The sequence below is a fragment of the Colossoma macropomum genome, unplaced genomic scaffold (genome assembly GCF_904425465.1).
Source record: "Colossoma macropomum unplaced genomic scaffold, Colossoma_macropomum, whole genome shotgun sequence".
NCBI classification, from domain to species: Eukaryota; Metazoa; Chordata; class Actinopteri; order Characiformes; family Serrasalmidae; genus Colossoma; species Colossoma macropomum.
In genome coordinates, this window is record NW_023494786.1 from 1,117,955 (window position 1) to 1,132,862 (window position 14,908).

General features: G+C 42.8%; 1 protein-coding gene across 1 annotated transcript in view; it reads right to left on the reverse strand.

The window, feature by feature from the left end:
• The window catches only part of fat3a (FAT atypical cadherin 3a), a 224,554-nt gene that overhangs the window by 158,727 nt on the left and 50,919 nt on the right, over positions 1 to 14,908 (reverse strand). Inside the window, exon 2 of the mRNA XM_036557265.1 lies at positions 10,416 to 10,465. The gene's annotated coding sequence lies outside the window, so the exon portion shown is untranslated. The remainder of the gene's footprint in view (positions 1 to 10,415; positions 10,466 to 14,908) is intronic.

Genomic DNA, 14,908 nt, shown 5'->3' on the forward strand with positions numbered 1-14,908 from the left:
GCAAATTGACTATGTGTATAAAATATTACAGTTCAAAATTACCATATGAATAAAATTTTCTAAGACAATATCACCATGATTACAATTTTACGATAAAAAATCACCCTGAGCGTAAAAATGTCCAAAGCAAAATCACCATATGTGTAAATTTGTATTTAAAAAACTTTTTAAACGTGTTGGTTTCATTCTAAAAAATTAAAAAGGTGAACTACATACTATTTTAAGAAAGTGTACGTTTCCAGCTGAAAGCTTCCTGAAAACCTACTCTACTTGTTCTAAAACCCTAAAAAGGCAGTGTGTTTTCTGCGGAGAAGGAAGTGAAGGAGGTGTAGAAACAGGACGGAGCTGATCAGAGCTTTAATATTCAGAACAGAAGCAGCGCTTGTGCTGAAGGTGAGAGCTGAAGTGCTGTAAGGTGAGAACTGTGTGAGGAGAGAGAGAGAGAGAGACAGGGATTCAGACGAGAGAAAACGAGAGAAACAGACTTTACTGCTTTACCCACAGAGTACACACACACTCTCCCACACACACACACACACACACACACACACACACATACACACACACACACACACTGCGCTCTACAGTGACTCTCGCAGTCAGTGAGTCTGAGTGATTCTATACAAAGAGAGAGAGAGAGAAAGAGAGAGAGTATAGAGAGAGAGAGAGAGAGAGAGAGAGAGAGAGAGAGAGACAGAGAGACAGAGAGAGAAAGTGAGAGAGAGTGCGGTTGTTATCCAGGCCGTCTGTGTTCCAGTCTGTATTATTACTGATGTATATTTGGAAACATAATTATGACCCCCGTTCACAACAGCTTGACTCTGTGTGTGTGTGAGTGTGTGTGTGTGAGTGTGTGAGTGTGTGTGTGTGTGTGTGTGTGTGTGTGTGTGTGTCTCAGCCGTGAATCACTCCTCAGCCTCGCGCTCCACTGAAGAATAAACACATCTCCTCTGTATTGCTGTATCAGCTCATTAACGACAGACTGAAAACAGTTTCAACTGAAATTAAAAAATCCTGTCGCTGCGTTCTGATTGGTCGGCCGCTCGGCCGTGTGTTCTGTAGTCTCGGCAAGCAGGAGGCGGAACCAGGAGGAATTCTGAACCAATAGAAATGCTGCACATTATTAACTCTTGTGTTATCACAATCTTCGGTCAGAACAGTGGTCATCGCCTCTGGTCTTGGAGCTCTAAGTACCAGAAGAGTCCGGTTCCAGTGACGTTCTTGACCGATCAGGTGCTTCAACGTGAGGTGAGGGCATGGTAGCTGCAGGACGTTTGAAAGTAGATGTCCAGGAGGAGAACTGATGGCCACTGAATCAAATGTAATCACTTTTGCCTCCAGAACATCTCGAGAGATCTGAAGTCGTTTTGTAGCCGTAGGTCCGTGTTTGATAGTAGCTGTGTCCCAATTCAGGGCTGCGTCCTTCGGAGGCTGCATCTGAAGGCCGACTGCGTCACAGCGGAGCGACTAGACTGTCCCATTCCGAAGGCTCCTTCTTACGCGGCCGAGAAACGTGTCAACAAAGGATCTGACGGGTGGTGCTGCGACGCAAACAGGAAACCCGCCGTAGAGCAGACCGTCTCATTTCGGTTCAGCCTTCGTGGCTCTACACGGCCTTTGAGGACACGCCTTTGTAGACTGCGCCCTTCAAAGGATGCAGCCCCTGAATTGGGACACAGCTTGTGTTTCTTCTAAGCTAATGTTAATGTGGGCTTCTACGTGACGTTTTTTCCCCTCAGTTGTTAATGTGCCAACATGTTAGCTCTTTTTCAGTGTCTCTGGTTCTAGCTAACGATTGATAGAGTAAAATTTCAGTGTTCAAGTACTGGAACGGCGAACAGACTTCTCAAGTCCAGTAACTGATATATCCTGGAACCATCTTTTTCAAGAGTATCTGTACTACACGCTTAAAAATGATGGTTCTTCAAGGGTTCTTCGAAGAGATAGATGGTTCTAAATGGAACCATGGACACTCAAAGAACCCTTTTCATAATTCAATGGTTCATTGCATCATGAAATGGTTCTTCGGACTGATGGAGAAGGTGTTTTCTATGGTTCTGTATAGCACCAAAAAGGGTTCTTCTATCATTACAAGCTTGACATTGTACACAATAGAAGAACCCTTTTTGGTGCTACATAGAACCCTTTTTCATAAGAATTCTATATAAAACCATCTACAGCACATTCGCCATCAATCTGAAGAACAATTTCACCATGCAAAGAACCCCTTAATCATGCAAAGGCTTCTTTGAGTGTTCAGGGTTCTATATAGAACCATTTTCTTTACTAAAGAAGCCTTGAGAGAGAGAAAGAGAGAGAGTGAAAGGGAGAGAAAAGAAAAGAGGGAAAGCAACGACAGATGTCAAATGTCAGCCAAACAGAAGAAAACAATCCAATTTACTGCACAGAGAGAGAGAGAGAGAGAGAGAGAAAGAGAGAGAGAGAAAGAGGGGTAGCGGTAGAGGGAAAGGGAGGAAGAGAGGGAGGAATGAAAGAGAGAGAAAAGAAAGAGAGAGAGAGAGAGAAAAGAAAGAGAGAGAGACAGGGAGAGAGAGAGGAATGAAAGAGAGAGATATAAATGAAAGACAGAGAGTGAGAGAGAGAGGAATGAGAGAGAGAGAGAGGAATGAAAGAGGGAGAGAGAGTGAGAGAGAGAGAGAGAGGAAAGAAAGAGGGAGAGAGAGAGCGAGTGAGAGACAGAGAAAGCACGTGAGAGAGAAAGAGAGGAAAGAAAGAGAGAGGGGAAAGAGATAGAGAGAGAGAGGAATGAAAGAGAAAGAGAGAGATAGAGACGGCGAGAGAGAGAGAGAGAGAGAGAGACAGAGTGAGAGACAGAGAAAGCGAGAGAGAGAGAGAGAGAGAAAGAGAGAAAGAGAGAGAAAAAGAGAGAGGGGGAGAGAGAGAGAGAGAGAGAGAGAGAGAGAGAGAGAGATGAAACACACCTGAGAGGATGAGGGTGCAGCTGTAATATAATTAGTAATAAATCCGCAGTGCCGACACTCCGAAATGGCACAGACACAGTAAATCACCTCACACTGGCGCTGTGGGCCGTTTCTGTGCGTTTGGGGGTCCTACTGGGGGGCTCCACCCACCCAACCATATCATTTCATCGTATAATAAAGTACAACTAATTAGGGGTGTGATACGGGACCTGAGGGCCGATATTCATATTTTTCTCATACATATCTGCCCATATAGATACATAAACGTGTAGGAAATGTAGAAACTAAGACATAACTACCCGTTATAAAACAGACAGTTCCAGTCCTAAAATCTGATTGGCTGAGCTGCGTTCGAAGCCGTTGTAAAATCCAGGATATACCCACACCTCTGACCATCTCAACTGAACTCTGTATCACTGCACCACAGCACGAAAAACCCTTGTGCTGTTAATGAATAATCTTTGGCTCTCATGCTGCTCACATGGAGCACCGAGTGAACTGATGCAGTAAGAACCGTTTTTTGTTTAAACTGAGGAGCTGACAGCTTATGTTCTTAACTAGAACCAGGCTAAAATATAGCAAACAGCCTCAACAGCTCCATCATTAATATCACAGGCTGGAATTAAAGCACTTACAGTGTGATTTACTGTAAAACTGCAGTATAAAAGTCTAAAAATGTCACTTGAATGTCTTTCACACTTCAAACCCAGGCTGAATCCCAAACGGCTCCATACTCCCTAAATAGTGTTCTAGCTATGAAAGTTCTGGAAAGGTCTCTGAAGTTCTAGCCTCTACAGTCAAACAGTGCATCATTTATTGAGTGTGGATGAGTCTGAATCCCAGATGACTGTTTCTTAGCTGTGTTATTCACTGTTGGGCTGCAGGATCCAGTATCTAAACTCCTACGTAGTGCACTATGTAGGGAGCAGGGAGCCGTTTGAGATTCAGCCCCAGTGTGAGAAGAGGGCGCCGCTGGATTGGTGCTAAATAAGACTTGTGGTGGTAATTTTGAGACCAAAAAGTACTTATAAAGTGAAAGTTTCTGCATTAAGCAGTGCAAAACACAGCGATGGGCGACCAAACGTTCTCCTCATTCAGCTTCCATGGTTGCTTGGCAACGATACCACACTCTAAAGGAACTACATTTCTTGGCGGAAAACTTGTTCATGTTGATTAACTTACAATATTTTCTCAAAAATTGCGTATTTTATCCTATTCCATGTTGGACGCAGTTTTATAAAAGCAATAAAGCACTTGAGGCCGTGAGTTACAGTGATTTTATCACAGGGAGGGAGTTTTACTCTGCTTCACGTCATGCCTAACAACAACCTTCCCTGTGGTGTAATCACAGGAATACACAGCCTCTTGTAGCTTGTTGCTTTAATAAACGCTGAAAAGAGAGTTAAATGCAGATATTTTGGTGCCCAGCGTCACGTAAACATCCCGCTTTTCACAACTGGAATCAGTACATCGTCAAATATTGGTCACATCTGCCTGATCAATCATGTGACGATATCGATATGAGACTGATTTAACTGTTCACCATCTCTATCAATGCTCCACTAAACGAGTGGGCGGGTCCACAAAAACAAAGTCACTGGTGTGAATCTGGGAGGAGTCACTGGTAGCACTAACATCATCTCTCTCTCTCTCTCTCTCTCTCTCTCTAGGAAATCTGAGCTTTACTGTGTCACAGTGATGAATATTAATTAGTTTATAATGTCACACATCTATCATCTCTCTCTCTCCTTTCACTCTTTCTCTCACTCCTTCTTTGCTCTCTGTCTCACTCTTTTGACTCTTTCCCTCTGTCTCGTTTTCTGTGCTCTCTTTCTGCCTCCCTTTTTCTCTTCTCTCTATTTTCTTATTTCTCCTCTCTCTTTCTCTCCTTCTCTTTCTCTCCTCTCTCCTTCTTTTCACTCTTTCTTTCTGTCTTTTTCTGTTCTCTCTCTTTCTTCTTGTTTCTCCTCTCCCTTCTTTCTCTTTCTTTCTCTCCCTCTTTCTCTCCCCTCTCTCATTTTCACTCCCTCTCCTCTTGTTCTCTCTGCCACTCGTTCTCTCCTCCCTTTCTTCTCTCTCGCCCTCTTTTCTCTCTTTCTCTCTATGTCTCTCTTACTCACTGTCTCTCTCTCCTTTTTTTCCTCTTTCTCTCTCTGGCTCTTTTTCTCTTCTCTTTTCTCCTATCTCTCTCTCTCTCTCTCTCTCTCTCTCTCTCTCTCCTATATTTCGCCTCTCTCTGTCCCTATTTTCACTCATTCATTCATTTCTCTCTGTCGTTTTCTCCTAATTTTCTCCCTGTCTCTCTCTCCTTCTCTCTCTTTTTCTCCTCCCTCTCCCTTCACTCTCCTTTTCACCTCTCTCTCTCTTTTCACTCTTTCTCTCTCTCTCTCTCTCTCTAGATGTTTAAATGTGATTCTAATATAGAGACACTCATTCGTCAGTGATATTTTTATATGCAGATGTTAAACTGTATTGTGTGTGTGTGTGTGTGTGTGTGTGTGTGTGTGTGTGTGTGTGTAACCGTGTTCTACATGACAAAAGAGTCATACACACACACACACACACACAGAGGCAGCAGTTCAGACTCCGGTGGTGACCGGTCATGTAAAGCAGCTGGCTGTCAATAGCAACCGCATCTCAACGACCTCGCAGCCATTCAGATGCTAATACACACACACACACACACACACACACACACACACACACACACACACACTCAGACCAGGTCTTGAACCTCGGTCATTCATGCCTAATCCTGTACACACACACACACACACACACACACTAACATAATATCTCTGCAGCTCATATATACACATCTTCCTGAGCCCAGTGACGGTTAACTATGTTACCGCGGTAACCCAGTTAATCAGTAAAACTCATTTACCAATGATTTTACAGCCTGTCATTAATTTATTGGTTTATTTTATGCAAATATTCCCTAATATTCCCACACCTGAACATAATCTAACATAATTGAACATGTTTGAGCTGTAAACAGAGTGAAAAGTACTATATAGAACCCTTTTTGAAAATGGTTCTATACAGCACCAAAAAGGGTTCTTCTACTTTTACTATGTCAAGCTTGTAACAATAGAAAAACCCTTTCCATCAATCTGAAGAACACTTTCGTGATGCAAAGAACCCTTTATTCATGCAAAAGGTTTTTTGAGTGTTCTTGGTTCTATGTAGAACATTTTCTTTACTAAAGAACCCTTGGAGAAACATCTTTTTAAAGTGTGTATTCTTAACTATCTAGAGCTGCAGCCCTGCTCTGCCTCAGGGTGGCGCAGTAGCAGACTGGTTCACCCAGTTGGTCCTTCATAGCCTAGAAACTGTAACTCTGCCCGGATTCCTCTGAAAAACTTTACAATGTGCTGCAGAGTTTGGAGTAAAGAGTGAATTGTTACCCAAACTGAAGATAAAAGAGATGAGGAAGATCTCAGTTAACGTGAGGAAGAGCGCCTAACCACACTAGAACAGAGACTTTACAGAGGAACAACTGTAAAACCAGCGCCAGCAGCCGACATTGGACTCCTCGAACACCAGAGGATATTTCGCACACTCTAAACGACAAGTATATTAACTAAATTCCTATGTAGCATCAGTATAAACAGCTATTGTAAACATATGAACAAATAAATAAATAAATTTCTTTATAAAGTATCACTTAATGGCAAAAGCTGGCACCACCACTCCAAACCTTCCTTCGCGGTCATATGGGGGTTTTGCTTTGCCTTTCTGGGCAGCATAGCAGCAGTTTTATCTGAGAGCTTTCAGATCCGGCCTTGACTTCCACAGTTCCCCTTAACTGCCACCGGTGACCTGGAAGTGCTAAAATATCTTCCAGAGCTCATGATTGTTGTGCATAAGCACAAGCTTTGAAGAGAGAATTGATTACGCTTGACCTGCCCTAATGAGTCAGTTGGGTCCTAACGAATTAATTAACTTCTAAGACTTTATGGTCTTCTTTAGACTGCCGGCCCTACTCTGATTTTTGGAGTATCTAGATTGTATCCTGATTGATTTTTGATAGTCTAGACAGCTAACTACATGTGGAGGTCATGCGAAATGTGATTCCAATCAGATTTTTACAGACGCATCTCAGTCTGGACGCTCTGGACAGATTTCAGTGTGTCTCTTGCGTCATTTGCAGTGACAATGCCGAATCCAGAGTGACAGAATTGCTGGGAATCGGAAGATCGGCGAAGATTCTGAGATTTCTTCAGAGTTTGGAGAGCGAGATGATGCACCTCCATCTTTCCTGCATCTACGTTTAAAATCCAGCGTAGCTACGTAGTTACTGACGCCTACATTGTCACCACAGCAACCCACGCAGATAGGCTGGTGATGTCTGGACACGCAAACCTGATCCGTCTAGACAGTCATCTCAAAAGATCTGATTTGAGAAACAAATCCGCCACGGCTACGTTCACATTACCAGGCTGAAGTGGCACAAATCCGATTTTTTGACCTAATGTGACTCAGATCTGATGTTTTCAGAGCTGATTCTTTTCAAATCCAACCTGAGCCACTTTCATATGTGGTCCTAGATTGGATACATATCTGATTTGTGGCCATGCGACCTTAATGTGACGCTCAGATTGGAATTAATGTGCTTTTTTTCCCACTGCGCGTGCACCATCATTCAGCGTTACCATGGCAGCAGCGCCGTACAGACGTTAAAGCCTGTAAACAGTGGAAAAGCAGCTCATCTCACCTTTTTCTCCTTCGTCTCGCTCTAATAATGAAGCTGAGAGCTGATCAGAGTTAATGATCTTCTCAGCGAAGCTCGTTCTGCTCGTTAGTTTGTGCTGATGATGCACATGATTCATTCACGTGACGTTACTGAGTAGGATGTGCTCATGTGGGTCATTTCACATTAATGACAGATTAGAGTCACTTACCTAAACGAGTGTGAACCATCGTGTCAGAGAGATCAGATTTGAGCAAAAAATCAGATTTGAACAAAGAAGCTTGTAATGTGAATGTAGCCCAATTCGCCTGCAGTCTGACCGTAGCCTATGACTGGTGCTAAAACTTTTGCACAAGCCCCAAATACTATTTTTTTCTTCTATTTTTAGGTTAATCAAACATAAAGTACGAGTGCATTAACATCTGCAGAAAATGTTGCTTTTTAAAAACCATTATTGATAAATCTACTATTATTATTATTATTATATTATATCTCGTTGTTGTTGTTATGATTGTTATTGTTGCACTATGTATGAAATAATCTGTGGGCACAAAAAAGCATAGGAGGCAAAGCAAAAGGGAAAAAATATGACTACGGAAAGGCAGGTTTGCCTGCTTTTATGGGTCTCAGAAACAATACGCTTTAATAATTCAGATAACTGTGAGGGTTCGTGATCAAAGCCTTCAGTCTGTATCTGACTACACACACACAAACACACACACACACATACCACACACAAACCCCACACACACACCACATGTTGCCATGCGAGAAAAAAGAAAAACGCCCCATCAGACTCCTCAGCTGACGAAGACTAAAAGACGGTTTACGCTGTGAAATATTCATGCTTCCCAGCGCTGTGCGCGAGCGCTAGCCTCCAGCTCTGCCGCGCTTTGGAAGTTTAGAGATTTGACGGCGCCGTAAACAGGCCGCATTAGCGCGGGCCTGCAGGAGTTGAAGGCAGAGCCGATAGCGCTTCAAAGGAGCAAACACAGCTACGAGGAAATCACGGCTAATGGAGCAGCATTTAACATGCAGCGCCGCGGCACGAGTGGCCCCAACTCACAGTCAGCCGTGAACTCCTCAGCTTCCATGTCAGTTTTAATCGCGCTCATTGCTGCGGCGCTGATGCCCCCACAGCTGCAGCGGCGTCAGGTTCAATGTCGCGTTGAAGCAGCACTGTGTTATATCTTTTGTTACAACTGAAAGAAGTGTCATTACTGAGTGTGTAGAAACAAGAGTCGCCCTGTAGAGCCTGAAATAATCGTTTAAAAGTCAGAGGCGTCGAGTTTTTCGCACCACGTCGTACGTCTATATATTAACGTCACACACAGACTCCAAAAGAGGGTCCGGCTCGATGTTTAGGCCTCAAATGATCTCAAAATCAACATTACTGATGAAGATGTGACGACGTAGAGAATTATCATCTCACATCCTCAGAAGACGCGACAAAAATTTTCTTTCGACTAAATTCTCTACGAATTCTGTTTTAATACACTCGGAAAAGTCAGATCCATCCACTTTAGGGGGTCTGAAGGTCAACCGACCTTACGAAATGTTCTTCCGTACGTTGCATGCAATTACATATTTTCGCCAGAGAGGGCTCCAAATCCCCTAAAGGAAAGAGGCAAAGTTGGCACTGCACTTGCTCCGTGACAGACTCGAAACTCGAACTCGCACCTCAGAGACTCGAGACTCTGCTTAGAGTTGCACCTCAGAGACGTGAGACTTGATTCGGACACCAATAAAACTCGAGACTCTGACTCACACTTCAGAGATTCAAGACTGGACTCTGACTTGAACCTTAGCGATTCGAGACTCAACTCTGACTCGCACCTCAGAGACTCCAGAATCCACTTAGACTTGCAGCTCAGAGATTCAAGACTTGACTCTGACTTGCACCTCAGAGATTCGAGACTCGACTCTGACTCGCACCTCAGAGACTCCAGAATCCACTTGCAGATCAGAGACTTCACACTTTTCTCAGACTTGCACCGATAAAACTCGAGACTCGCACTTCAGAGATTCAAGACTTGACTCTGACTGGCACCTCAGAGATTTGAGACTCAACTTAGAGTTGCAGCTCAAGAGACTTGAGACTTGACTTGGACTCGCACCAATAAAATTCAAGACTCGGACTTGCATGCCAGAGACCCAAGATTTAATTCGGACTCGCACCTCTGAGACTGGAGACTCGACTCGGACTCACACTCCAGAGACTCGACTTGGGCTCACAGCTGAGAGACTCAACATGGACTCGCATCTCTGAGACTCGAGACTCAACTCGGACCTGCACCCCACAGACTCGATTCGGACTTGCTCCTCAGAGGCTCAACTTAGACTCACACCTGAGAGACTTGACACGGACTTGCACATCATAGACTTGAAACTCGACATGGACTCGCACCCCAAAAACTCGACTCAGAGTGACACCTCAAAGACTCGACTCAGACTTGCATGAATGACTTGTGAGCATCTCTGATTTTGACATACTATTTAGCATGGTAGCATGTAACAAACATCGCTCCAACTTATCCCAAAGGTATCGGATGGAGCTGCATCACTCCAGAGAACACAGTTCTGCTGCTCCACAGCCCAATGATGGGGGGCTTTTTACCCCTCTACCCCTTTATACCCCTCAAAAACTATAAGAACGGAAACACATAATACAACTACATAAAAACACGCCACATGCAGGTTTACTTACACTCAGAGCACAAGCTAATGCAAACTTAGCGCTAGTGAGCTACCAAGTGCAGATAAATTAGCTAACTTACCTCTCATTGTAGGAGATTTGCTCGCCATCACGCCACTCCGCCTCAAACACCTGAAGAAAAACAACAGCTATTAATATTACTGTCAGTGTTAACCTGCCTCATTGCTGAGCATAGCTGGTTAGCATTAGCGAGCTAAACTAAAGGCTATCATGAAAAGTACCCAATCAGAATGGAACAAGCCTATTAAAAATAATAAAATCTCAACGTGTTAATTGTAAGAATTACAACATAACAACAATTTTCCTTAACAGTAGCAGTTTAAATACCTATGCTAATCTGTTTATTTCCAGCTAAGCTTCCAATCATGGTTAATACATCAGATATCAGATATTACTGGCGGTATATCAGTAAAAGACAATCAAGTGACATTAAATAAAACAAACAAAAATCAAAAATATACTACAAACAAATTAAGACTTTTATTTTGAAAAAAAAAATTGTATCTCAGTAAAATGACATAGTAGTCCATATTAATGTCACGGAAAATGTGTATAATTTATAAACGTTGATTTAAACATTCAAGAACATGTTATGGAGATGAGAGATAAGATGTTATGAATGTGTTATGTAGACACCTTTCAAGTAAAGCATCCCAAAAACTTTACAACAAAAACGTAAAGATCATTACTGTTTCTCAAAAGGCAAAAAAATACATATTCATTCACACAAGGTAAGGGTTTCCAATAAAGTGGACAGTGAATGCATGTTCTGATTATATATATATATATATATATATATATATATATATATGTCGGAACAAAACCTTGTGTCTTCAAAATGGCAACTTTGCAGTAGAAGGAAAAAACCTACTTTATTTTTAATGTAAGTCAATGGAGCCAGATTTTTTTCAAGTAATTTTTGACCGTTTCTTTTGGTCCATTCTTCATGAAATTTACACACAATGTAAAAAACAACAGGCACGTTCAGATTATGTCAAAAACTGAAAAACGGCAAAAACTGACATACAAGTTTTTTTTCCGACAGCAGCGCATTTATAACCGTAATAACTCATGTATGTTTGAACACAGTTCTAGCCAATGTTCGGCACGGGTCCATGGTTTTCTAGGATACTCTGCGACTTCACACTGCAATATATGGGTGATATACAGGCACATGACACACTATTACACGCTATGGCACACCATTAAATCCAGAATATGGGAATGTATGAGGTGCTGTTATCGGCTGGATGAAATTCGCTCCTACGGAAGGTTTCTGATGGCTGCCATTACAGCATGGAAGTACAGGAGATCAGGTTCCCTTTTTCTTTATGATTTCTGCTCATTAAAAATAGATCAATCAGCACCCCAGGCCACCGCAGGGGCCCACCGGTTCCTGTTTCACAGGAATGAGGTTCGCACAGTGTGAGGTGAATAACAGTGGTCCATTATGGCTTATTGTGGCAGTTTTAGCTACGAAAGTTAGCAGCATTGAAGTGATAGATTGACAAAAAATCTGATGTAGTCAATCAGCCAAGACATGTTTAGTGTCTCAAGTTTGCTTCTTTTGTTGTGAAGTGATGCTAATACTGCTAGCAGCTAATAGACATTTATTTCTCAACAATTAGCATTGTGCTATTACGATAATACTCTTATTTCATTGCTAACTTTTGGTTGGAAACAATAGGGTTAAAATCTTACAACGCCTAACAGAAAGTTGGCCAATCAGGATTGTTTTCCTCTGTGGTATCTAGGTAGATGCAGCCAAGCGAGCTCTCCCATTGGTTAGGGCTTCAGGAGCCAGACAGAAGGCCTTAAAAGTTAGAATAGCTACCTACATAATTAGGAACTGATGGTGGAATTGACCAATCACGCTTTGAGGAGGTTCTAGATAACCGAATGTTAATATAAGCCAGGTTTCGGGTAGTTAGGAATGGAAAACAGCGGCGGCAGCAACTGACTGTAAGATTCACTGTAAAACTGATACACAAAAGCTCAAATATGTGCTAATGTCTGTTAGAAGCTTCGAATAAATAATGAGTTTTACAAGCATCAAATGTGTTAAATCCAGAACAGCCATATATTTGTGTACGAGCATTAGCTCAGCGCTAACACACTACTGGAAACTACATGGGGACCTAAAAGAAATTAGCATTATCACAGGTTTGAGGTCTAAACTAAAAGGGATTCCTTAGCATGTTTGTGAATATTGCATGCTGGGAAATCGATGCTCCAAGTCAGACGCCCAGGAAACAAAGCTGTGTGAATAATACACACACACACACACACACACACACACACACACACACACAGACAGTTATATTGGCGTATTGATCACACCTTTGCATGCTAGTTTGCTCAATTATGCAGCTGCTGCTTGTGAAATAAGTCTCTGCTGAAAGACTGGAAATAACTGGAGAGGAATCACACACACACACACACACACACACACACACACACACACACACACACACTTTTTCTAAAGTTAACAGCCGAGAGATAACCAGTCGTCCCCCTAACGGAGCTGCAGACAGCCGGTATAACTTCACTCTGTGTTTCTGGAGATTTAAATGACGTTTGAATGGAGAAACATTAACGTTAAATATCAGACTGAATGTCGTGGGCCGGAAAACGACGTTGTGTTTCGACAGACGTGATTCTGTAAGTTTGCTAGTGCAGTTAGTTCAGAGTTCAGCTCCAGTCCTGAAACCCCTGCACTGCATAACTGTGGTTTCTTGGTTAAAATACCTGATATAATTAGCTAATTAATCCCTTCTTGAGCTGAACGAGGTGTGAACAGCAGAGAGAAACACTGAACTATACAGTGCAGGGGCTCCAAACCTGGAGTGAAAACACTGAATTAAAGGTCTGTTTGTCTCTCGTCTCTCGGCTTCTGTCGCGTCTTGCAGGTCAATCATTCACAAAGCACAGCTAATCAAAGGCATCGCACAGCGCAGTCGCTCCCTGATTCGGTCCTCAAAATGGGACGCGAGAATAAAAACGACGAACAAATGCGCCGGTGCAGCGATCTAGAAAAGGTAAAGAAGTTAACGACTGGTGTATCATTAGTGGTCTTACCATCATCCCGATATGCAAGTCCACGATGAATGTACGAGACATCGTTACTGGACGCTACTGGGCTCATACCCCACCAATTAGCCCGGCGCTAACCACGCACATAAATCATGTGGAGTCATTCAGTTTGTTCAGGAACCTCAAACACACTTGATTATGTGGTTTCTGACATATGTTTTGCTGAACTGTGCCTCTGGGCTGGCACTCACACACACTCACAAATGCCCATCAGCGCCCACACACACACACACACACACACACACACACACACACACACACACACACACATACACAACCTCTTCTCTTGCAGGCTGAACTGGCGTGAACACAGAGGCAGGAATTTAAATTCCTGTTTCAACCTGAACAAATAATTGCACACCCACACACATCACACACACACACACACACACACACACACACACCACACACCACACGCAGCTGTTTCTAAAGAGATAATTACACAAACACATCTGGAGCAGAAACACAAAAGCGCACAGAAGCTGGAGAACACCTACAGATATGGAGCACGTCCAGACAGCGCTTTAGTGTGTGTCTGTGTGTGTGTGTGTGTGTGTGTGTGTGTGTGTGTGTGTGTGTGTAAATCGGCAGTCCAGGCGAAAGTGATTGAGACCATGTGCTACTAGCAGGTCAATCTGATATTCCACTGTGAGAAATGTAATCTGTGAAGAACGCACACACGCACACACCTGTTTTCATCCGGTGCCAGGATGTGGGTCATAATGTGGGGCATACTTATATCTAAATCATATACAGGTAAGTATGCATATGTAACAATACCATGTCCCCATATGTATTATATACATGTAAGTGGTCATATGTACCAATACTACTTCCCATATGTATTGTATTTAAGCAATAGAAGACGAGAGGGAGTGTGTTATGTGCGAAATAACGTCATGGCTGTGATTTGGTCGCAGGCACAAGCCGAAGGCGATGTTATTGGCGATAACACATGACCTCAAGTGTTCTATTGCTTTTATACAACAGTTAAATAAATAAACCGGGCCATGAATATGGCATTTAATATGTTTCAATGCTTTAATTTAGCTAAATTATAGTTCCTTAACAAGTGGCTTGTTGCTACGTCAGAGTAACGAGCTCCGCCTACTCGCTGCACAGTCTGCTGTAAGCCTCGCCTTTTGAAGTACAAACTGAGCCATAAAACTGCCGCAATATCAGGTTCAGCTCAGTTTTGTCAGTTTTTGCCAGATCAGTATTAATGTTGTTCTGTTCCAGCCAGTCTGTAAAGCATCTTACAGCCCATTTAGTTTGGCGAATGGTGTTGGGTTCATTTCTGGCTGATTCCAGGTTGTTTAGCTGCTCTTCTGTCACAGCTGCCGACTGAAAAGCTGCTCAGTGGTGACGACAGTTTGGGAATTGAGTGTCGTCTCATCTTCAGAGTCTGACCAAATCGGCTGTCGGTCAAATGTGAGCTTAAAAGCATCCATTTTCTCTTTG